The sequence below is a fragment of the Moschus berezovskii genome, chromosome 12 (assembly GCF_049115385.1).
Source record: "Moschus berezovskii isolate FMDL1 chromosome 12, NW_MosBer_1.0, whole genome shotgun sequence".
NCBI lineage: Eukaryota > Metazoa > Chordata > Mammalia > Artiodactyla > Moschidae > Moschus > Moschus berezovskii.
This window is the reverse complement of record NC_142471.1, coordinates 76,821,410-76,845,086: the sequence shown is the minus strand read 5'-3', so window position 1 is coordinate 76,845,086 and position 23,677 is coordinate 76,821,410. Positions and strand designations below refer to the sequence as shown.

At 42.1% G+C, this 23,677-nt stretch overlaps 1 protein-coding gene and 1 non-coding gene across 3 annotated transcripts in view; one reads left to right on the top strand and one right to left on the bottom strand.

Moving 5' to 3' along the window:
* The window catches only part of RBM20 (RNA binding motif protein 20), a 198,881-nt gene that overhangs the window by 148,484 nt on the left and 26,720 nt on the right, over positions 1-23,677 (bottom strand). The window lies entirely within an intron of this gene.
* TRNAW-CCA (transfer RNA tryptophan (anticodon CCA)) lies at positions 17,823-17,894 on the top strand. The gene has a single exon. It is a non-coding gene; the product is annotated as a tRNA-Trp (tRNA).

Genomic DNA, 23,677 nt, shown 5'->3' with positions numbered 1-23,677 from the left:
GAGAAGATCTATAAAGAAGTAGGAGATTGAATCATTAATCTAAAACCTCTCAACAAAGAAAATTTCAGGATGAAATAACTTTACTGGGGAATTTTAGAGAATTAACACTAATCTTTCTCAAACTCTTCCCAGAAAAATGATGAGGGAGAGAACACTTCCTAAGTTATTCTATGAGGCCAGCATAACCCTGATACCGATCCCAAAGACACTACAAGAAAACTATAAGCCTGTATCCCTTATGAATATTGATGGGAAACCCTTAATAACATACTAGCAAAGTTAATTCAGCAGCATAATAATAAAAAAAAAAAAACTATACACTATGACCAAATGAGATTCATTCCCAGAATACAAGGATGGTTCACCATAAAAAAATCAATCAATTTGCAATATACCACATTCAAAAAATGAAGGAAAAAGCACATGGTCACCTCAATTGATACAGACAAGCATTTGATAAAATTCAACACCCTTTAATGATAAAAACAATAAACTACAAGTAAAAGAAAACTTCTTCAACATCATAAAGGCATTTATGAAAATCCCATAGCTAACATCATACTCAATGGTGAAAGACTGAAAGCTTTCTCCCTAAGATGAGGAACAAAACTAAGATGCCTGCTTTCACCATTCTATTTAACACAGTACTGGACATTCCAGCCTGAACATTAGGCAAGAAAAAGAAACACAAAGCACTTGAATTAGAAAGGAAAAAGTAAAATTATTTCTGCTTGCAGATGGCAAGATCTTATATGTAGAGAACACTAAATATTCCACGAATAAAACCATTCATGCTAATCAACAAATCAGCAAATTTGCATGATACAAAACCAACACACAAAAATCATTTTAATTTCTATACAGTAGCAATGAACAAACCATAAAGTAAATTACTAAAATAATTCAATTTACAGTAACATCAAAAAGAATAAGATACTTAGAGATAAACTTAATGAAGAAGGTCAAAGGTTTGTACACTGAAAACTACAAAGCACTGCTGAAAAAAATTAAAGACAGAAATAAATAGAAAAACTTTCCATGCCTGTGGCTTGGAAAATATAATCATATTGTTAAGATGTCAATACTGCCTGAAGCGATCTACAGATTCAATGACATTTTCCCAATGAAAATTTTTGGAAGAAACAGAAAAATCCATCAAAAAATTCATACGGAACCTCAAGGGACCCTGAATTGCAAAAAGAAATGGCAGACTAACACTTCTTGATTTCAAAACTTACTACAAAGCTATAGCAATCAAAATAATACTGGCATAAGGACAGACATATATACCAAAGAAACAAAACAGGGAAAAACTCACATCTACAAAGGAAAGGCCATCTTTTCAATAAATAGTGTTGGGAAAATTGGAAATCCACATGCAAAGGAGTGAATTTAGACCCTTACCTTATACAACATACAAAAATTAACTCAAAATGGTCAAAGATCTAAACTTAAGCACTAAAATTACAAAACTCTTAGAAAACATCATAGGGGAAAGCTTCATGACACTGGATTTAGCAATGATTTCTTGGATATGACACCAAAAGCACAAGGAACAAAAGGAAAAAATAAACAGGACTTCAAAATTTAACTATTAGGAACATTGAAGGATATCATCAACAGAGTGAAGAGAAAACCCACAGAATGGGAGAAAAGACATGCAAATCATAAGTGATTAATATGTAAAACATATAAAGAAATCCTATAATTCAACAGCAAACAACAAACAACCCAATTCAAAAATGGGCAAAGGACAGGGAATTCCCTGGTGGTCCAGGGGTTGGGACTCTGCAATTCCACTGCAGGGGGCACAGGTTCAATTCCTAGTAGGGGAAATAGGACACCACATGCCACGTGGTGCAGACTAAAAATTTTTTAAATTAAAAATAAAAAAATTAAGTAGATGAGACACTATGCTTCTAAAACAAATGGGCAAAGGACTTGAATAGACATTTCTCCAAAGAAGATATGTAAGTGGCCAATAAGAATATGAAAAGATGATGAACATCATTAGCCACTGCGTGCGTGCATGCTCCCTCAGTCTTGTCTGATTCTTTGCAACCCATGGACTGTAAACTGCCAGGCTCCTCTGTCCATGGGATTTTCCTAGCAAGAATACCGGAGTAGGTTGACATGCCCTCCTCCATGGAATCTTCCTGATCCAGGGATTGAACCCACCTTTCCAGGGTCTCCTGAGTTGCAGACAGATTCTTTACTGCTGAGCCCCTGAGGAAGTTCTCATTAGTCATTAGAGAAATGCAAATCAAAACCATAATGAGATATCATTTCATACTCACTAGGATGGCCATAATAAAAAACAAACAAGCAAGCAAAATAGCAAGCATTTTTTGAGGATGTGGAGAAATCAGAATTCTTGTTCATTGCTAGTGAGAATGTAAAATGGTATAGCCACTGCAGAAAATAATTTGGCAATTCCTCAAAAACCTTACCATTCCTAGATTCAGTTCAGTTCAGTTCAGTTCAGTCACTCAGTCGTGTCCGACTCTCCGCGACCCCATGAATCACAGCACGCCAGGCCTCCCTGTCCATCACCAACTCCTGGAGTTGACTCAAACGCAGGTCCACAGAGTCGGTGATGCCATCCAGCCATCTCATTCTCGGTCATCCCCTTCTCCTCCCGCCCCCAACCTTTCCCAGCATCAGAGTCTTTTCCAGTGAGTCAACTCGTCGCATGAGGTGGCTAAAGTATTGCAGTTTCAGCCCCAGCATCAGTGCTTCCAATGAACACCCAGGATCGATCTCCCTTAGAATGGACTGGTTGGATCTCCTCGCGGTACAAGGGACTCTCAAGAGTCTTCTCCAACACCACAGTTCAAAAGCATCAACCTAGGTATATACCCAAAAGAACTGAAAGCAGGAACCCAAACAGATGCTTTTACACCAATGATCATGGCGGCGTTATTCACAATAACCAAAACATAGAAACAACCCATGTATTCACCAACAGATGAGTAGATAAACAAAACACATACAATGGAATAGTATTCAGCTGAAATATGGAATGAAACTTTGACATATACTACAATATGGATGATCTTGAAAATACTACGCTAGGTAACATAAGCCAGATACAAAAGGACAAATACTATCTGATTCCACTTATATGAGATACCTAAAATGGGCAAATTCATATAGACGGGAGGTAAACAAGAGCTTACCAGGGGTTTGGGGAAGGAAGGAAAGGAGAGTTACTGGTTAATGGGTTCAGAATGTCTATTAGGGAACAATGAGAAGTCCAGGAAATAGTGTGGATGGTTTACAACATTATAAACGTATATAATGCCACTGAATTGTACAGTTAAGAATGGTTTTGTTAAATGGTTATGGGCTTCCCTGGTGGCTCAGAGGGTAAAGCGTCTGCCTGCAATGCAGGAGACCCGGGTTCAGTCCCTGGGTCAGGAAGATCCTCTGGAGAAGAGAATGGCAACCCACTCCAGTACTCTTGCCTGGAGAATTCCATGGACGGAGGAGCCTGGTGGGCTATAGTCCATGGGGTTGCAAAGAGTTGGACACGACTGAGCGACTTCACTTTCTTTCTTTCTTTTATGTTATGTATACTTTGCCACCAATAAAAAAAAAAAAAATGGCCTTAGTTGTTCATTTGAAATCATTCATTTCCAGGGTAGACAATAGCTGATATCACTGAGTACATTGAGCTGAAAATCCTATTTAAGTATTTTTAAACACCCATCATCTGGAAGCACTTAAAATGATGCAACCTCTTTTCTGAGGGACACAATTCGACATTCAGTTGAAAAGCCCATTCTAAACACTTGCAATCTGAAACCTTCCCTGTCCCTTTGATCGTGTCACAACTTCTTCAGGTACCAAAAACACTAAGGAATAAAAACAAAGCAATAGGCTTTCTACACTGTGTCTGCTGCCACTAAATGCACAAACGTCATCACTGTGAGGTCAGACCCTACACCGCAGGACTCCGAGCAACGGAAACAAGGCCCTCCATGGAATTCCACTGAAACTCCTGAGATTTTTAAAGGCCCACTACCAGCACAGAACAATACCAAGGATTTCCAACAAACAGGGTGCAAAGTAGCTATACACGATTTTAATGTCAAATAGTCCTTTGGACTGCAAGGAGATCCAACCAGTCCATTCTAAAGGAGATCAGTCCTGGGTGTTCATTGGAAGGACTGATGCTAAAGCTGAAACTCCAATACTTTGGCCACCTCACGCGACGAGTTGACTCACTGGAAAAGACTCTGATGCTAGGAGGGATTGGGGGCGGGAGGAGAAGGGGACGACAGAGAATGAGATGGCTGGATGGCATCACCGACTCGATGGACATGAGTTTGAGAGAACTCCGGGAGTTGGTGATGATCAGGGAGGCCTGGAGTGCTGTGATTCATGGGGTCACAAAGAGTCGGACACGACTGAGCGACTGAACTGACTGACTGACTGACAATCAGCTACCCTGTCAAAAGCAAGCAGTTTCTCTGACGCTCCCACCCCATGGGACCAGGGATCTCAATTCTGGAATTCTGGATTTCCTCCTCTCTCTGAGTGTACAGTCTCTCTGCATGGCACTGATGAGCTGCCATCCTGTTATCTCTGCATGTGTTTCTTTGTTCATGTCTGCCTCCCAGAAGCTAAGCTCCAAGAGGGCGGCTTTTTCTCTCTTGTTACCTCCTGCCTCCCTGGGACTTGAACAGAGCCTAACCCCTAGGAGCCCTCAGTCAACATGCACGGAATCAAGAGGGTCCAAATGTTGGGCTGGATGATGGAACCTGGTGGGGGTGGGAATGTTCTGTATCTTGACTGTATCAACATCCTGACTGTGATATTGGACTGTAGTTTTCGAGATGTTACCATTGAGGGAAATGGAATAAAGGGTCTATACGTATTATTTCATACAACTGCGTGTGAATCTACAATGATTTCAAAATAAAAAGTGTAATTTTAAGAAGCTTATGAAAATTTAAGCAAATAACACAAATGCCTAAAAGATATTCTACAAAATACCTAATCAATATTCTTCAACGATATCAGGGTATGACAAATAAGAAAAGACTAAGAAGCTGTCACAGACTGGAAAAGATCAGAGAGACAAGACAACTAAATGTTATGTGAGATCCTGGACTGAATGCCGGAACAGAAAAAGGATATTAGTGTGAAAATTGGGGACATTTGAATAATGTCTATAATTTAGACAATAGGATGGTAAGTTCAGACATTTGAATAATGTCTGTAATTTCGTCAATAGGGTGGTACCCAATGCTATTTTCTTAGTTTTGACAAATGTAAGCTGTTAACATTAGCGGAAGCTGGGTGAAGGCCATATGGAAACTCTCTGTACTATCTTTGCAACATTTTGTTAAATCTAAAACTGTTCCAAAACAAAAGTTAATTTTTAAAAAATGTACTATTGGAAGAGAAACATCTGATAACGCACCAGGTAGTTAACTGAAACTACACCTGCTAATTTTTCAGATAAAATCATGCAAATCTAAGCAATAAAAATTATTGGAAAAGACCCTGATGCTGGGGAAAATTGAAGGCATTAGGAGAAGGGAGTGACAGAGGATAAGATGGTTGAATGGCATCATTGACTGGACATGAGTTTGAGCAAACTCCAGGAGACAGTGAAGGACAAGGCAGCCTGGCGTGCTGCAGCCCGTGGGGTCGCAAGGAGTCGGACATGACTTAGTGATGAAACAGCAGCAGCAACAACAGCACGCAATAAAAACATTCGGTGTCTACTCGTGTAAACAATTATGCTGTGATTTGAATCCACTCCTCATCCAAAATCCTTGTGACCAGATTTGTTTTGGAATTTAGACTCTACTTGACTTCAAAGAAGAAACATGATGTGTGCTGTCCATGAAACCCCAGTGGAGTCTAGGAAGCAGTTTATTATCAAACGCATGAAAAATTCTTTAGCAAGATGCGTGAGCAGTCTTCACACCTGCAGGGTAAATGAAGACTACCAACAGCCACCATTCTTTTGGGTGAGATTTTGTTGCCTAAAAATTTTGCTTAAAACTTGCAGTTTTCAGAGCTATTTGGATTTTAAAATAGCAGACAGGAGGTTACAGACTGGATTAATAGGATTCCAAATGAATAAAATTTTGTCCTTTAAGGGACTTCCCTGGAGGTCCGGTAGTCAAGACTCCACACTTCCACTGCAGAGGGGCAGGTTCGATCTTTGGTGGGGGAACTAAGAGCCGCATGCAGCATGGCATATCAAAAAGTTTTTAAGAAAAGAAAAAGTTAAAAAAAAAATGTTTGACTTTTAATGGTAAACTTTCAAATTTCTAAGAAGTATTACCATCTCAACTCTTTTTTCCTCTCTCCCTCCCTTTCTCACTTTTTTCCTACATTTAGGAGTTGCATTCAAGCCCCAGGGTGGCTTCTAGAATGTTGATAACATTAAAATTATATCTCATAATCCACAACTGGTTAGAAGTGTGAAAATTCAATGCATGTATGATTTGGCCACTTTTCTCTGTGTGTTGATTTTTTTTTTTTTCAAAAGCAGGAATCAACAGAATTAAATTCAAAGTCACTAAATGCTAACGCTGCAAGAAATCTTCTCTCATTGAAGATATGTAGTCCCACTTCCTGCTTCCACAGTTCCAGAGTTGGGGAGTGAGCTGCCCAAGGTCACACAGCAATGCAGTGGGAGAGCTAAGACTCCCAGCTCAACCCCTAGTGCAGGGTTCTATCTGTTATGCAAAAACATGAGATATCGGTTTCAAACATTTGTTCTACAATATGTGTTACTAATTAACTGGGAAAACTTGTAATATCATCACACTGGAGTTAATACCAAAACATTTTTTGCTCATTTAGATTTTTTTCCCATGAAATTACTGAAGTCTGGATCAGATGTCCCCATCTAATTTGGTGTAACTATGCTTCCCTCTAATAACATGTAAAACCACCAATGACCATAAATATAATTTAAGTGTTTTGTCACATCATCCAACTTAATTATTTGGCTATAAATATAATACCACGGATGACTTAAATCACATTTATTGGGCTCATCAGTAAAAAACCCAAAAAACCCTCTGGTTAACTAGGACATTCTGAGGATGGAAAAGGAAACATGATTTGGGGGCCTGTGATTTATCCTACTTTCATGATTGATACCATATGACTCAGCTTTTCCTTTCATTGCATTTAAGATCTTGCTTTTGACAGTTTTACAATCCTGCTGTACGCAGTATACCGCAGCAGTCCTAGAAAAAGCACTGAGCTCAAAAGGACGCAATTTAATGATTTCTTCCTCTAGAAAAATAAATGATCTAAAAAAGATGCATAGACAGAATATTCCAAATGCCAGGCATCTATAAAAAACCTAGTTCTTTCTAATGGAATTATAATTTCCATAAAAGAAAACTAGAATCAAATCAGAGGTTCTCAACTGAACTTCGGACCATGAACCTCTGACATCAATGATAAACTCTGACATCAATGCTAAACTCTGTGTGTGTGTACCTCTGACAGCAATGCTAAAGTGTGTGTGTGTCTGGAGTGTGTGTGTGTGTGTGTGTGTGTGTGGAGTGTGTGTGTGTGTGTCTGGAAAGAAAGCCCATGAACCTCTGACATCAATGCTAAACTCTGTGTGTGTGTGTGCACCTCTGACATCAATGCTAGAGTGTGTGTGTGTCTGGAGTGTGTGGTGTGTGTGTGTGTGTGTGTGTGTGTGTGTCTGGAAAGAAAGACCATGAACCTCTGACATCAATGCTAAACTCTGTGTGTACCTCTGACATCAATGCTAAAGTGTGTGTGTGTCTGGAGAGTGTGTGTGTGTGTGTGTGTGTGTGTGTGTGTGTGTGTGTGTCTGGAAGGGTGATGAGAAGACTTGCTAGCTACTATAAATAGCAGAAAGTGAGGTTTGGACATGAGACCCCTTGTTTCTATTGCAGGTTTTATGAAATATCTGAAGAGCCTCAAGAATGCACTATAGCACTGTATTGTAGACCATGTAGCAGCTCTGTGAGGCAGGCGGGGAGACCTGGTTCTGTTTGGAGGATGAGGAAACTAAAGAGCTTTCATTAGCTCTGTGGCCAATATATGTGGATTCAAGACAATGGGAATTCAGACATCATTTAAGCCAATCCTTATCAGAGCTACCTGTATATTTATGTTAAATTACAGCTGAGGAGCTAACAGTGTTTCCATCACAATAGACTGCGCCACTGTTTTTAAAACAAAACCTTACACGATTTAAAGTACTATAGGAATGTAATTTTCAGTGCATCAATTTTAATTTGTCTTTTATACATCATGCAAAAAACAAAACAAAGCCTACCTTTCTTATCACCTCCATCCCTCTTCCATCCTCTCCCACTACCCAAGGCTACCCCAAATCCAACTTTTATTTTCCACTTTCCTTCCAGCCATCCCCTTTCCAGGCACTAAATCCAAAGGTAGAAATGTCTCTCTCTATGTGTACTTTCCAAACCAGAAGTGGGGTATCTTTTCTTCCCACCCTCCCAGAGGTCTCCCTTCACTTCTGTACCTCTTGTTGTGAACAACTGGGGACTTGCTAACCAAAATAGAAAAGAAAAATGCATTCCATCGCCCCTTCCTATCTAGGTGTTTAAATGCCAGAGCTATCTTCCAGCTGCCCTATGACCATCCCACACACGGACACAGCTGTCAACAGAAGAACAGAAAACAAGAAAGTCCACGCAAGTTTGACCTGACAGAAGACAGGTTTGTCACCAGTCTCCAAGTCGAAAATAGATCATCCACCGCTCAGAAGGACACAAGGCACTTTTCCACTCTTATCTCAGCAGCCTCCAGCAGTTAGGTGAAATGCGCTGAGCACTTGATGGAATGAAATGTACAATCAGCGATATGCTTTCGAAATAACTCCTCTTTGACAGGCCCGCCAAGGACAAGAGGACAATGAATCTGTAAGGTCGAAAGTGACAGCGCCGAGTTTCCACTGTGACCACAAACCCCAGAAAGGCCAGGAGTGGCCCACACGACGTCTTTCCCAAACCCACAGCTGGTTCAATCACCTCATTTTACAAACAGCGTCCCCAGTCTGCACTTCATTTCAGACTAAAGGACAGATACAGGAACCTGTGCTAGAGCTTTTGTGAATTTATTCCCTTCCCGAGATGTCAGGAGCTTCCACAGTCATACACAGATGTCACCAGCAGTTCTTTTTTCTCCTTCACATTATTTTTGTTTTGGAGGCCCTGAGATTCAAGGGATCTACATCTGACTCGTGTGTGTAACTTTACTAGGCTGCTTCAAAGACACTGATAAGAATACATGGTGACAAAGTTTATGATTCCCTTTGATAAATGTTTAAAAAATTAATATCTAGGTTTTTCATCCAATCCTACAATCAGGGAAGATGAACAACTTATGGAGAAACAGCATGCCAGAGATTTGGATGCATTTTCTTAATACTAGCGGGAACCCCCCTGAACTTCCCCAAGATTATGGAACCCTAAGCTGTAGTTTTTAAGGCTCCATGTTTTAGTAAATTCTATCTAGGATAACATCAGAAGCGCCCAAATTTCTTTCCTATTCTTCACTCCAATAATGTCTTGGGCAAATGAAAATTCTTTTCTTTCTGTGTGTTTTTTTTTTTTAACTGATACTGTAGGAGAATTTTTTCTACAAATTTCTTTAAAAGCTGAGCTGATGTAACTTTTCCCCCCAAAATTAATTAGTTCAAAAATCTTTGTCACAGGACCTGCCGTGATTTTTCTCTCTTCTTTCCATCATCATTGACCACAAAGCCCTAAGTAAAGAACATTTTCTGCACTCACCCAAAGGACATACAAAAATGGAACAGTCACACCCACCACTCTTCAGTTAATCTTTTGTATGGCTATTAAAGGGATGATTTTTATAGGAAAAAATAGAAGTTTCTCCTATTTTAGAAAGCTGACTCAATATATTCATTTTGTGTTTAAAAGTAGATCGGACAGCCTGTTTTTTGGAAACCTGCTGGACTTTCTAAGGGCTTCCTTGGTGGCTCAGTAGTAAAGAATTCACTTGCAATGCAGGAGATGCAGGTTTGATTCCTGAGAAGGTCCTCTGGAGAAGGAAATGGCTACCCACTCCAGTATTTTTGCCTGGAGAATTTCATGAACAGAGGAGCCTGGCAGGCTATAGTCCACGAGGTCACAGAGTTGAACATGACTGAGAGACTAACACTTTCACTTCACTTTGGGCTTTCTATTTGAGGTCAAATCATTTAAGATGACATTTTACTTTAATCTAGAAACATGCATACAAAAGCAAGGAAACTCTATTTACTTTAAACTCTGTTCCTAAGCCAGATTTTTCACCCTTAAAGTTTTCCAACAAGTAGAGTAAAAAGAAAGTTGTTTAAGAGCCAGAAGGGAGGGAGAACTAGTAACTTGCACCACACTCACAATTCAAACCTGATCTAGAATGCACCAGAAAATACTCCAAACTCCTCCTTCACCCAACAAAATTAATGAAAACCTATTGCCAGTTCCTGACCAGCTCCAGCTTCAATCGCCCCAAGGCTCACATTCCCAGTGCAACTCAACTAGCTGTGCAGTACACTCAGAATGTAAATTTGGCCAGCACTTTGGGCTGAAAAATAAAACTGCCTCTGCCACTGACAAGTTAACGAAAGCAAATCTATTAGGTCTAGGGCTACCAGATGTCCACAAAGCGGAAGTTAGGTAGAATAAAGCCAACTATGAAATCAAGAAGATGGTCAAGAATTAGATGAGACCAGAGAAATCAAAAAGAGGACACACTTGCAACTACTTCAAAAATCATGATCATCCTAATCCAAAATACAGAAGAATAGCTATGAGTCCACACTGATATAAAGGAAGAGCTTTTCTTCACAGAATTTCAATTAATAGATGTAGAAGAAATGACTGGAATAGATATAGAAATTCACCATTAGAACACCATAGAGACAACTGTTACAGGCAAGACCCACTGACGGAAGCTAAAACGAGCAGATGAGAGTTTGAGGAGAAACAGGATATTTGCATGATCTTAGAGTATCTGCCTTGAGTGAGTGTGAAGTTGCTCAGTCGTGTCTGATTCTTTGCAATCCCATTGACTGTAGCCTACCAGGCTCCTCCGTCCATGGGATTTTCCAGGCAAGAGTACTGGAGTGGGTTGCCATTTCCTTCTCCAGGGGATCTTTCCCAACCCAGGAACTTAACCTGGGTCTCCCACATTGCAACAGACGCTTTACCGTCTGAGCCACCAGGGAAGCCCTTGAGATATTTGTAATTACACAGTGGTGGCGGTGGGGGGTGGGGGTGGTTACTGTTGAACCCATCCAATGAACTCAAACAGAGAGTCCTTCTACAACAGGGGTGCAAACTTCAACCTGAGGGCCTAACCTAGGCCTCTGCCTATTTTCATAAATGAAGTTATGTTGATGAACTCATTCATTTTCATAGTGTCAAAGACTGCTTTGGGGTTACAACCAGAAAGCTGAGGATTTACAACAGAGACGGTACAGCCTGCAAAGTCTGAAATATTTACTATTTGACCCTTAACAGAAAATGTTGGCTGATCCTTGTTTTTTAAAAAGGACACCTCAAAAGTGAAAGGCAAGGCAAGAGTGAAGAATTGTCACACACTGGAGTAGACTACAGCTTGTTGTTCAGTCACTCAGTTGTGTCCGACTCTTTGCAACCCCATGGACTGCAGCTTGCCAGGCTTCCCTGTCCTTCACTATCTCCCTGAGTTTGCTCAAACTCATGTCCCTTGAGTCGATGATACCATCCAAGCAGAGACATCACAATTAAATGCCATGTGGGACCATCCTGTTTAATATCCTGGAATAGAAAACAACATTCGTGGGAAAGCTGCTAAAATTAAAAAAAAAAAAACTTTGCAATTTGGTTTCAAATATTGTACCAAGATTCCTTTCTTGGTTTTGATAAATAGACTACGCTTATGTAAGCAGTCAACACAAGGGGAAGCTGGTTGTGAAGAGTATACAGGAATTCTCTGTGCTGCTTGCTATTTCTGCAGATTTTCTGTAAATCTAAAATTATTTCAAAATAAAAAGTTTAGAAAAAACTGTGATGACTTCCTCAGCCTGCTATGAGGCTGAGGGAGCGGCAGCAGCCGTCTTGAGGCCAGCATCACCTTCCAAAGTTTGTCTTTATGGGGCTTAAAGGCAACTGTGAAAATAATTCCAGTGTCACTGGCATGAAGTGCCAGTGGCCTGAAGGGAGACAGGATTAGCAGAGAGCAATCCTGCTTCAACCAATACTGCCTTTAAAAATATATTCTAGCTTGGGGATTCCTGTCCTTAAATACAAAGTACTGAATAAAAGGATGAGCTAAGACATCTAAATTTCTCCCATGAGGTCTGCTGGAGCCCATAACCAGCTCTAACGAGCTATAACAAGTAGGTGGACAGGAAGACTGTCTTGGAAGAGTAAAGGGGGTTAGGTTGGGTGCAGACCACACTGCCGAGGACCCTGGTCTGACAGCAGGGGGAGACAGTGTGCTCCTGGGTTGCCCGGCCAGTTCTGTCACCAGTTCCTCGTGCAGCCCTGACACAGCAGTGAAATGCCTTCAGCAGAGATGTCCCTTCTTCATTTACTCAAGGGCTGAGCCCTGCGGGGTTAGCAAGGGGCTTGAGGCTAAGGACCTCTGCTTCTCTCCCATCGAGTAACTGCCCCTGGGCAAAAACAAGCCACAGAGTCAGGATTTTTCATGAGTTTCAACAAGTCACACTATAATTATGCCAGAATAGAGACAATCAGGTTGAGACTGCCAGAAAAACGTGGCAAAAAGATGCTAAGGGGATAATGGGTGGGGGGTTGGGGGGAACACACAGGAGGAGTCGCAAGGAGAAGCGTGGGTGCAGCTCTTCCCTGCAGGACCCTCAAAGACCATCTGTCTCCCCCAGCCTTACTGATCAGCCCCTGAGTAAGCGGATGAAGCTGGCTGGAGGAGAAAGTCCAGACAAACCGGGCCAAGGCCATCATGTGGTCCCCAAGTGCCCTGGGCCCCCAGGTGAGCTGCCACTGTGACAAGCACCCTGGGACAGAGTCTCGGAGCCTGGGCTGGGGCACCGTGCGTGTCAGCGCTGGAGCTGGCCAGACACCCTTGGCAGATGATGGTTCCCGGCCGAACCCGTGCCCCGCAAAGGCCGGCCATCCATTCCTCAGCACCTGCGCCCACTGAGAGCGCCCCAGTGGGGCCTGGAGAACCGGGCTCCGGGCGCCTTTTCAGCTGAAGGTGCTCCTCCTCCCTGCCTTGAGAGAAATGAACCCCTTGGGTGGGGAAAACCAGACGGGGCCAGTGCCATGTGGAGAAGGAAGAAGAGGCATTTTATGAATGGGCCATCTGGACAGGAAAACAGCCCTTCGGGCCCTCCCCGGGCAGGGCTGTCCCTCCTCCCTCTGGAAATTCTTTCAGCCCCATCTGCTCGGAAGGAGGCAACACACCCAGGGAGCAAACCCACCACCCACTCCCCAGCTTCCGCCCCCACCAGGAACATTCCAGTGGTTTTGCCAAACAAACTAATTGCTCTCCCCCAGGCCAGCCTGCGTGACAACAGGTGCCCGGCTCCGATGCCACCACTCAGTTTCTGGATTTTATTCCTGTTAACTGGCCTATATGAATGTTTTTAATATCATTTAAAAACAGCTCTGCCTTACTATGCCCTTCTCTGGAAGCCTCAGAGGAAGAGGTTAGGGGGGCAGAGTCAGTGGGGAGATGAAATTGAGATGGAGATGTCCTCCGATTGCCTCTGGCCTGAGCCGGCAGGAGCTGTGAATGACTCGGTGGCCATCTGCGGCCGGCCCGTCTGTCTGGATGGGAAGTGTGTCTGCATGTGCCCCAGTCCGTCAGGGCAGGAGAAACAGACCTGCCTTCCAGCCTCAGCCAAGCCCTCTCTGGGAAAACAGCTACTCTGCACACAGACAGACCTCCAGCCTTCCTCTTTTACCTGCCCAGTCCTACCACCTGCACCTTGGAGAGGATCTAAGCACTCACAAAGCAACTCCACATAATCACATTTGACTTTCCAAACAATCCCATGAGGCAGGCACTGCAGGCAGGATACCAAGACACAGCAGGTTATACGATGTGCCCAACTGGAAAACTGCAAAAACTGAAGCCATTATAAACATCAATTAGAAAAATGTCAGCAGTGATCAACATTTATCAGGAAGAACATTCATGAGGAAGAGAGGAGTGTTTATAGATGAGAAATGGAGGCTCCATTTCATTGATGTGAAAACGAAGGCCAAGTTTTCTGCCCAAGTCCACACAGCTACTTAGCATGGTTTTCTGGATTTGGACCCACGGCCTGCAAGGCTACCCACTGTGGAGCCCTCCTGTCTCTCAATGTGGGCTGCAGCCAAGCACGAGCTCATTTGTGCTCTGGGTCTGAATGAGCACAAATTAAGTCATTCCAGGAGTCCATGGTATCGTTAAGCCTGGAACTTTCAGACTTCTGGTCCAGAGCTCCCTCTGCTGCACCACACCATGAAAATGTCACGTCTTGATTAAGCATAAAGTGATTCTATCTGAACACTCTCCTACTGCCCATTTCTTCTAAGATAAAATTTGGACCTAGGAAAACCCTTTAAGGCCATCAAGCTCAACCCCTTTATATTCCAACTCTTCTAGTCTCAGCGAAGCCAACCTCCTTGAATAAAGGAGATACAGCAGAACACACAGTAGACCCCACATCTCCCTGGCCTTACATGTTCAAGCATGCTTTCTGGAACAAAATTGCACCAGAAATAAACCATGAGGGGGAGTCACCCAATGAGACGTTTGCGGTGGTGGCCCTGCCTCAGGGGGTCCATTCTCTGCAGTGAGACTGCAGTAAGTACGAGGCTGTTTTAACTAAAATGAACCAAATTATGAGAAGATTCATTGCTTATGGTCTCAGCATGGCTCAAACGTGTCTTGAATTCATTAGTGACCCCTTCATGGCCAATTAATGGCAACTTGATATATTTGAACACCTTGACATCACATCTTTTGCATAATCATTCTTAACCTTTGCTCTTTGTTTAGGCTTTTATAGAAACTTTTTTTATATTAATAAACTGTTTAGTTCCCCTAGCTCTATTTTCCCACTTTGGGTAGAAAGAACTCCTTTCTTTCCCATCATATTACTTATCTCAATTTATGCTTTTATAGTTATCTGTATTTTTTTTGTTTCTGTTTTATTCATTAGGCTGTAATTTCCACCAAGGCCCACACCTGTTCTGTTCATCACTTCACACCACTTCACTTCATTTCACATCAGCACCTAGCATTAGTAGGTGTTTGATATACACTTCTAGTTGAATGAAGTGTCCCATGTGTTAGACTGGGAAGCACCAGCCTCTGAAGAATGTGAACCCCCTTTTCTTAAAGCAAAACAGTTCAGAAAACCATTATTTTACCAGCCAGGTTGACATCATTACCTTTCAATGGTCATCCATCACATGAAGACATGCAATGTGAGATATATGTTAATCAAAATAACCAACCATTTCAGACCCCCATTTTAAAATGCACCAATCAGGAAAACTGAAATATGAAAAACTAGGCAACACTGCAATTTTTCCAAAATACCCCATAGCACCAAATAGATCTAGCAGATAACAATCTAACTCTAGCCATATTTGAAAAGGTAAAAATTCTAAAGCAAATCTGCAGAATTTTTAATAAAGTTTCTAGAAATTTTCAGACATTTATTTTTCTGTAAATTTTTAGAAATTTGTTTCTACAGAAATAAATTTTCTGTAGAATTTTAATAATTTTTTCTAAAATTTGTAGAAATTTTAATAAATTTTCACATTTTCAGAAACACTACATATTTTTGGCACTGCAGTCCATGGGATCGCCAAGAGTTGGACACGACTTAGCAACTGAACAACAACATATTTTTTAGCATTTATTTCCCTTTATAACTTCTTGCATTCCTAAATTTCAAAACCAATAGTGGATTAAGAGCAACAAAGAATGTTAAGTAGTTTCAAAGAAACCAAGGTGGATTATACCAAGGGCACAGAAACAAAAAACAAATAGAGGTGTCACAACCAAGGAGACTGAAAATCAGAAAAAAACTAGGAACTGTTCTTTGTGTGTAGTCCCTTACATTGTGGCTTCTGAAATTCTCAGAGGAAGTAATGCTAAGAAAAACTATAGCCACAGAATATCACAGAGGAAAACTACCATGCGGACAGTTTGAAACCTGCAGGGACTCAGACAGGAGAAGCACTGGCTACTGTTTCTCTACCCATTCTGAGAGTCATGTTCCTGAACAGTGTTTCATATTAGTCCACGGCTTTTCTCCTACTGCTTTTTTTCCTTTTAAATCTTTTGTTCAAATGTCTCTGTCTTAGTTATAATTATTCCATGCATCATTTAACTTTACAGACAATTAAATATGCTTTCAAATTTAATTGCCTTCAAATGCTTTCAAAACTTTCAAATATTTATGGTTCCTTCTAAGAGGCAGGCCAATTATCTGCGGTCAAGCACCATCAGGAAGCAGCAGAGAAAGGACACTCATAATTTCAACAGATCCCAATTCCAGCCCATGGAATGCACAATTGGCACCGAACTATGTGCCAAATTTCAGTACAATGGCAATGTCCTGGTTTTACCCTCCAAGTTTCAGAGGACAAAGGGAACTGCAGTCAGTTCATGGAACAATGCAGAACCACATCTGGAATTTATAGTCCACTCCTGGAACACCCTGGCAGAAGGAATCCATCATCTGGTATCTGTGTTGGCTAATTATTACTGCAAATGACACCAAATAAATTCTACCTGAATCATATGTCTTACCCTTATTCCTTCTCCTCAGAGGCTTCTTCATAGAGGTATATTACAGAACCATAGTAGCTATCATTTTCTGCCTGCTAACTCCCTGCTGGGTACTCTGCTAGATGATTTTACATACATTATCTCGTTTAACTCTCCCAACAACCCTGAAGTAAGCATTATTATTATCCCTTCTTCATAAATGATGAAATCCAGGATCAGAGAAATAACTTGTAAGGTTACAGTTAATAAGCAGTAAAGCCAGAATGTGAGCCCAGGTCTGTCTGACTTGAAAGGCTGATCTCCAAAATCCAAGGAAGGATGTGGGGAACGGGGGCCAGTGGCAGGGGGGAGACCTTGTTAATCTTATCAAGGGCTCTCAACTATTACTAAAAGGCCATAATATATTATGGTGAAAACACAGACTGAAACCAGGCTGCCTGATTCAATCCATCTGAACCCCACCTCTATCCAACCCCAGCTGGAAGTTACTTAACTTCTCTACTTCTCACTTTGCTGTAAAGTAGATATATTAGTGATTGCTTCATAAGGCTATTCAAGGATTAAATAAGATAACACATGTACAATCCTGGGAACCATATAGCAAGCACAAAAATAGAGGCTAGCTGCTAACACTACACTACTGATGACAATGATGGGCATTTCAAGGATCAGCCTTTCTTCCTGACCTTGGGCTCCTCCCAAACCTACATCCACCATCCTATCTAACCTTATTTATTAATTTTTGATCTTAAAGCCTTAAGCAGTATCAATCTTAATGCCTGCACTTGCTATCAGCTTAATATACTGGCTTTCTTTATGCAATTTAAAAGCTTCAAAACTATTAATCTTGTGAGCCACAAAGACTTGGGACACATTGTTGTGCCATGGGTAATCATGGCACAAATGTCCAGCTACAGGTTACATAATTCAAGTCTGTCCATCATCTGGACACACGCTGGGAGTTGAGAATAATTCTAAGAAGATACTCAGAACGTGTTTAAACTGCGGGACATTGAAGCCCTGCTCTAACTCAAAAGCAGTAGGGCAAATACAATAGCCTTGCTTCCCTGGTGGCTCAGAGGTTAAAGCATCTGCCTCCAATGCAGGAGACCCAGGTTCGATCCCTGGGCTGGGAAGATCCCCTGGAGAAGGAAATGCAACCCACTCCAGTATTCTTGCCTGGAGAATCCCATGGTCGGAGGAGCCTGGTAGGCTACAGTCCCACGGGGTCGCAAAGAGTCGGACACGACTGAGCGACTTCACTTTCTTGGATTTAAGAAACCAGGGTTGTAAGCAAAGCCCCAGGAACAGGAGAGCCAAACACAGAATACGTGAACTGGTGATACAGTTGCAGGTTTTCTAATGGATTTTACAGAAAATAAGTATTGACCATGAACAAGTCAAACATGAATACCATCCTACATAGTTCACTTATTAAAACTTAGCCCTTTTGAGACAGGCTGGGACCTGGGATCCTTTGCTGCAGTGCCTTCACCTGGACAAACAAAATGCAAAGAAACAATATGGGACTGTGCGCATGCACAGTTGGGGCAAGTTTATGAACCATAAAATACAACCTCCCCACCAAAAAAACTCAAGCACCACTTCTGAGGTACCTAGAGCAAAAGCAGGGTACTGCGCACGTACTCTGTATGCACCACAACCAAAACAGTGGGCAAACCACCTAAGCCACCCCTCCACCTGATTCCTACCTTATCACTGTATAAGGAAGGAGCTTGCCCTGCTCAGAGAGTCAGCAAGAGAACAGGCTGCTTGTTTCTGCCCCATCCTGCTGCAATTAGGGCCCCAATAAAGCCTTGCCTGAATTTCTTGTCTGGCCTCTTTATCAATTTCTGTTGGTTAAGAAAGGCTTCCCTAGCAGCTCAGTTGGTAAAGAATCTGCCTGCAATGCAGGAGACTCAGGTTCAATCTCTGGGTCGGGAAGATATCCTGGAGAAGGGAACAGCAACCCACTCCAGTACTCTTGCCTGGAGAATTCCAGGCACAGAGGAGCCTGGCAGGCAACAGGCCATGGGATCACAAAGAGTCAGACACGACTGTGCAACTAACTTTCACTTTCAAGAAAGGCCAAGAACCCTGGTTGGCAACACTTCTAATACATTAGCAGACTAATGGTTATAAGTGATTTCTGCATTTCTTCCCACCCACCTGATATCCTGGAATAGTGACCTTCTCTCTCCAGGCAACAACCTCAAGGAGAAACTGCAGTATAACCTCTGGGGCTGGTGAGGGGAAAGTGTACCCAGCAATCTCAGATTCAGCCCTCGCCCCAGCAAGATACAACCTCAAACTGCAGACGGAAAGCCTCTCTGCTATGGACTCATTCTGCTCAAAATGGAAGCCAGTCCTCAAAAGGTGATAGAAAATGATATTCATAGAAAACGATATTCCCTTTATATGTAACTCTAGCTCCTGCGTTACTTGCCAAGCCATGATAATTTCAGATAGCACTCTATCTTAAACACATCAATCCAAGAAAAACTAGACCCCACCTCAGTCCCTGACACAACGCTAAACCTCATTCCCTCAGGTTCAGTATAGGCTAATATCTTTAAAATACAGGGAGTTGGAAATAAGCGGGTTACAGAAGGCAGGCTTCCACAGTCAGTACTTCGTAATGCTCTGTGTCTGTGGCCTTAGCCTCAGTGTCTGATGAGGATTTTCATAATACCCAGTGCTGGCGAGGCTGGCATAAAACACAAGTTCAGACATAGCCAGCAGAAGTGAAAACTGGTACAAACCAAACTTTTTGGAAAGTGACTTGAAATACACACACAAAGAGAAAGACTTAAAAATAACCCCACACTTTGCTCCAAAAAATTATAATAATGAAACTACCAATTAATACAAACAAAGCTTTAGGCAAAAAGGTGTTTATCACGGAATTTTTTTTTTTAAAGAACAAGCAAACCCCAACTGTGTAAATATCCAACGGAGGAAGGGCTGTTATGTGCCAGTATGTATGTTTGTAAGATAATGTTAAATGAAAAAAGCAGACTTCAAACTTCAACATTATAGTTCAATTAAAAGCAGGAAAAAGGGAAAAACTAATATATGGATAGAAGAGGAAGGCAAAGGGACTATCCCAAACAGCCAATGATTGTGCAAAATGGACCCATGAGGGTTTTTTCCCCAACTTTTCTACTGTCCTACATTAAGCACGTTTTAAGCCCTATTTGAAAAACTGATAAGGCTCAACTCCGTGGTACGTCCCAGCATGATGGGGACACTGGCGCCCCAAAAGAAAGAAGCTGCGTTCTCAACCCAGGAAGAAAGACCATCTTTCCGGGCCGCTGTGCCCGCCCAGGCCTGGGAAGGTTTCCATGCAGACGGCAGAAGTTGCGGACCGAGCAGCTTCTGGGGCGCCGGCTAACCGGGCCGGCGTGCGCGCACACCTCCCGGGGCCCAGCGCACCGGCCCCGGGGGCTTCGGACCTACGACCCCCGAAAGTTCGACGAGTCCGAGAGCCAGCGGCCGCCCAGCTGGGAGAAGCGGTCTTGACCGCGCGAGGACGCAGGGCCCCGGCGCAGTTGACACACGGCGCACGGGCAGCCTTCTCTTCGACCGGCTCGCGGAGATTTCTCAGGCTTCTAGAGTTTTTAAGCACACACAAGGATTGAATTATTCGGAGAGCTCAGCAGAAACAACCAGGATTAAAGAGAGGAAAGCTGATCGAGCCATAAAGTGACAAGCGCTGCCACTTCTCCCGCCCTCCAACCCCAGCAGCCCTGCGAGCTGAAACCTCACCACCGCCCGCGCCCGCAGAGTCCCAGGCATCGCCACCCGGCACGGAAGGACCCGCTCCACGTGCGCCAAGACACGGGAGCCGCAAGGAGGGTCCCGTGCATGCTCCCAGGAGAAAATTATCTCGGACTCGCAAACCCAGATTCTACATTAAGAGCCATCCATTCAACAGGAGAGGAAGAAGATCCCTTAATACAGGCCTAAAAGTACCCACATATTTGCCCATCCCCACCCCACCCCTAGCGAGTCGGGAGGAGAGCAGGGAGGCCCCATTTAATTATTCCAATTTCTCAGAGATGGGTGGCTGTTAGTCTCAGCACCTCCCACCTCGGCTGGCTGACATCTGACCTTCACACACGAACCAAAGGGCAGACAGGCGCTCTGGTTTAAAAGTTAACGGCTCCTAAATAATATGAATAGTTCCACCAGAATGGATCTGTTCTGTAAATTAACATTATAAAATCTACGTTATCCAAAAAAAGAGATTTTTAAACCGGATGTTACTTAGAAATACTGTTAACACCTCTCTCTCTACTTCAAGATTTTTTAAAATTAATTTAATAGAAATATCTTTACGTGTTTATTAACAGCATTTCTGTCCCTATTTCTAAAATAAAATGTCACTTTATTTCTATTAATCTTTTAAAAAATCTTGAACTAGAGAGTTATGTTTAACGGACACACAGTGTGTAATACTTGCATACTCTCTTCTAGGCACTATACAAATATTAACTTATTCCTAATAATAGCCCCTTGAGGTAAGTACTATGGTTATCCCCATACATGGTTATACAAAGGATACAACGAGGTACAGAGAGGTTAAATGATCTGCGCAAGGACACACAGCTGGTAAGTGGCAATTGACAAAGCTGGGATTCAACCCAGGCAAAGGTCCTCCTATCCACTCATGAAAATCAGGAGTTTCACAGCGCAATTCATGCCCTCCTAAGTAACTGCTAACTTTGTAAACTGGTGTAACTTTATCATAAAGCAACACGGCAGATATATCAAGAGCAATAAAAATATTCATACCCTCTGACCTAATAATCCAATTCCTGGGAAATATTCCAAAGCTCCAGGCATGAAGATATCCATTACTATAGTATTAAGAGAGGGGAAAACTGAGACCATAATTTTCTATCAGTTGGTGAATAATTAGATGTATTTTGGTAGGTCAGCGCGGTGGAATATCAAGCAGTCGTGGAAAATTAAATTATGAAGATGATGCAGCTGCAAATACAATATATTGTTAAGTAAAAAAAAATAAAGTTGCATGTAATATTTCAAAATATATGCACACAACCAAACATTAAAGGGATGAAGACAAAGCAGGCAAATAACTGAGTGAGACAAAGATCATGGGTAATAATGTTTTCCTTCAAAAACTTCCCTTTATATTATTACAGTTGAGCTGTTATAAACAAAATCTGGAGAAAGGGAAGTTTGTCTTAAAGAATTTATGAGAATAAGCCAAATTTGCATAAGTCAGGAGTATTCAGATGGAAACTTGTTAAGAGATGGTTCTATTGTATTTAAATATTCCCTGAGCCCGGATGCCCCTAGCCAGGGAAGGAGGAGGATCCAGCTGGCAGCTGGAATTAGCACTGCTCTCAGTCCCTGTGCTAGGAAACTCCAGCTGAGACAACACTGTTGGGATTCCAGGCCTAGCCTCAATCCCACAAATCATGGTAACAGTGAAAGAAGCAAAGGCTAATGCCAGCGGCTTTTCACATCTAAAGAAACAGCCCAGTCGTGAGAAATTGTGGCTCCGATCTCACCTCAGTGGACCATCTCAGAAAGTGCCACATTCTTCACTTCCCAACCTGTAAGCGCCAGGCACCACCCAACAGTCCCTGAGAAAGATGTAAGAGTGATCTTGACCTTTTCTTGATCTACCCTGAAACTCCCAGAGGTGAAATCCTCATCTTCTCTACAGGGAGCCAAGTTGAGACAAGGGAAAAATCAGACAAAAAAATGCTCTCCTTAAGATGAGTAACCAAAGTGACACCGAAAGGTTTCACAGGCTCAACCATTAAATTAACTAAGGAATAAAGTTAAGGTCAAAAGTAAGACAGAAATATCTGAACAAGTGAAAAGAGTAAAACTGAATGGTTTCAATGAAATAGCATATTATTTTGAATTCAGGAAGTCTGTTTATGAGGGATTTGTCTGTTTACCAAGTCCCAAGAAATTGCCTTATTCAGACTAGGAGAGCATCTTTCAGTCACTGTGCTTAAGGATTATGACAATGTACAACCCTCTCCAGCCCTGCCCTTTCTCTTTCACTAAATGGACAGAGCCCAAACTATCAATCCGGCTGGGAGAGCCTGTCCTTTAAAATTTACTGCAAACATATGAAGGTGCAAAGTTTTCAGAACAACATTCTGAGCCTAACAGTGCTGTAATTTAATACAAAATTTTATTGAAAAGATCATTAAAGCCTGCAAATGGCTTGTTGAAGTGCAGGCAAAAACCCATAAGAGATTTTTTTTTTTTTCAAACAGATGGTAGTGGACTATAAACACATCATACTTCATTTTGATTGCTTTTAACATAAAATGCAACTAATATATGGAAGGAGCTCATTGTTCAAATATCTTTCCTATTCCCCCAAAGTAAAATGACCACACACCCCCCCACACACACACATACTTACATACATATACACATAGTCCTTCCTGTGCTCCCCTCTCAGACTCTATCAGGAAACATTTTCAAAATTCTCTAGCCATAAACAACCTCACCGTCAGTGGATTAGCAAAAGTAACTGGCATTTTAAATTAATCTTCTGCTTATCCTCCACAGTGGCTTTGCTGCCATACCAAAAAAAGAGAAGGAAGTTTTCCCTCTGCTTAAAAATGACAACACCTTAAACGGGGTTCAGGACAACAGGAGTTGAATACACAACCATTTAAAAGTGCAAAGAGAAACGACACAACTTGAGCAAACTGTCATTATTATTTCATATAAAATCACCATTAAAAAAAAAAAATCACATTTCTGGAATTCCCCGATGGTCCAGCAGTTAGGACTCTGCACTTTCACTGCCGAGCGCACAACAGATTCTATCCCTGGTCAGGAACCAAGATCCCGCAAGCCACACAAGAAAAGAAGCAGGGGGTAGGGGGAGATCACTTTAAAAAAAACAAGGGCC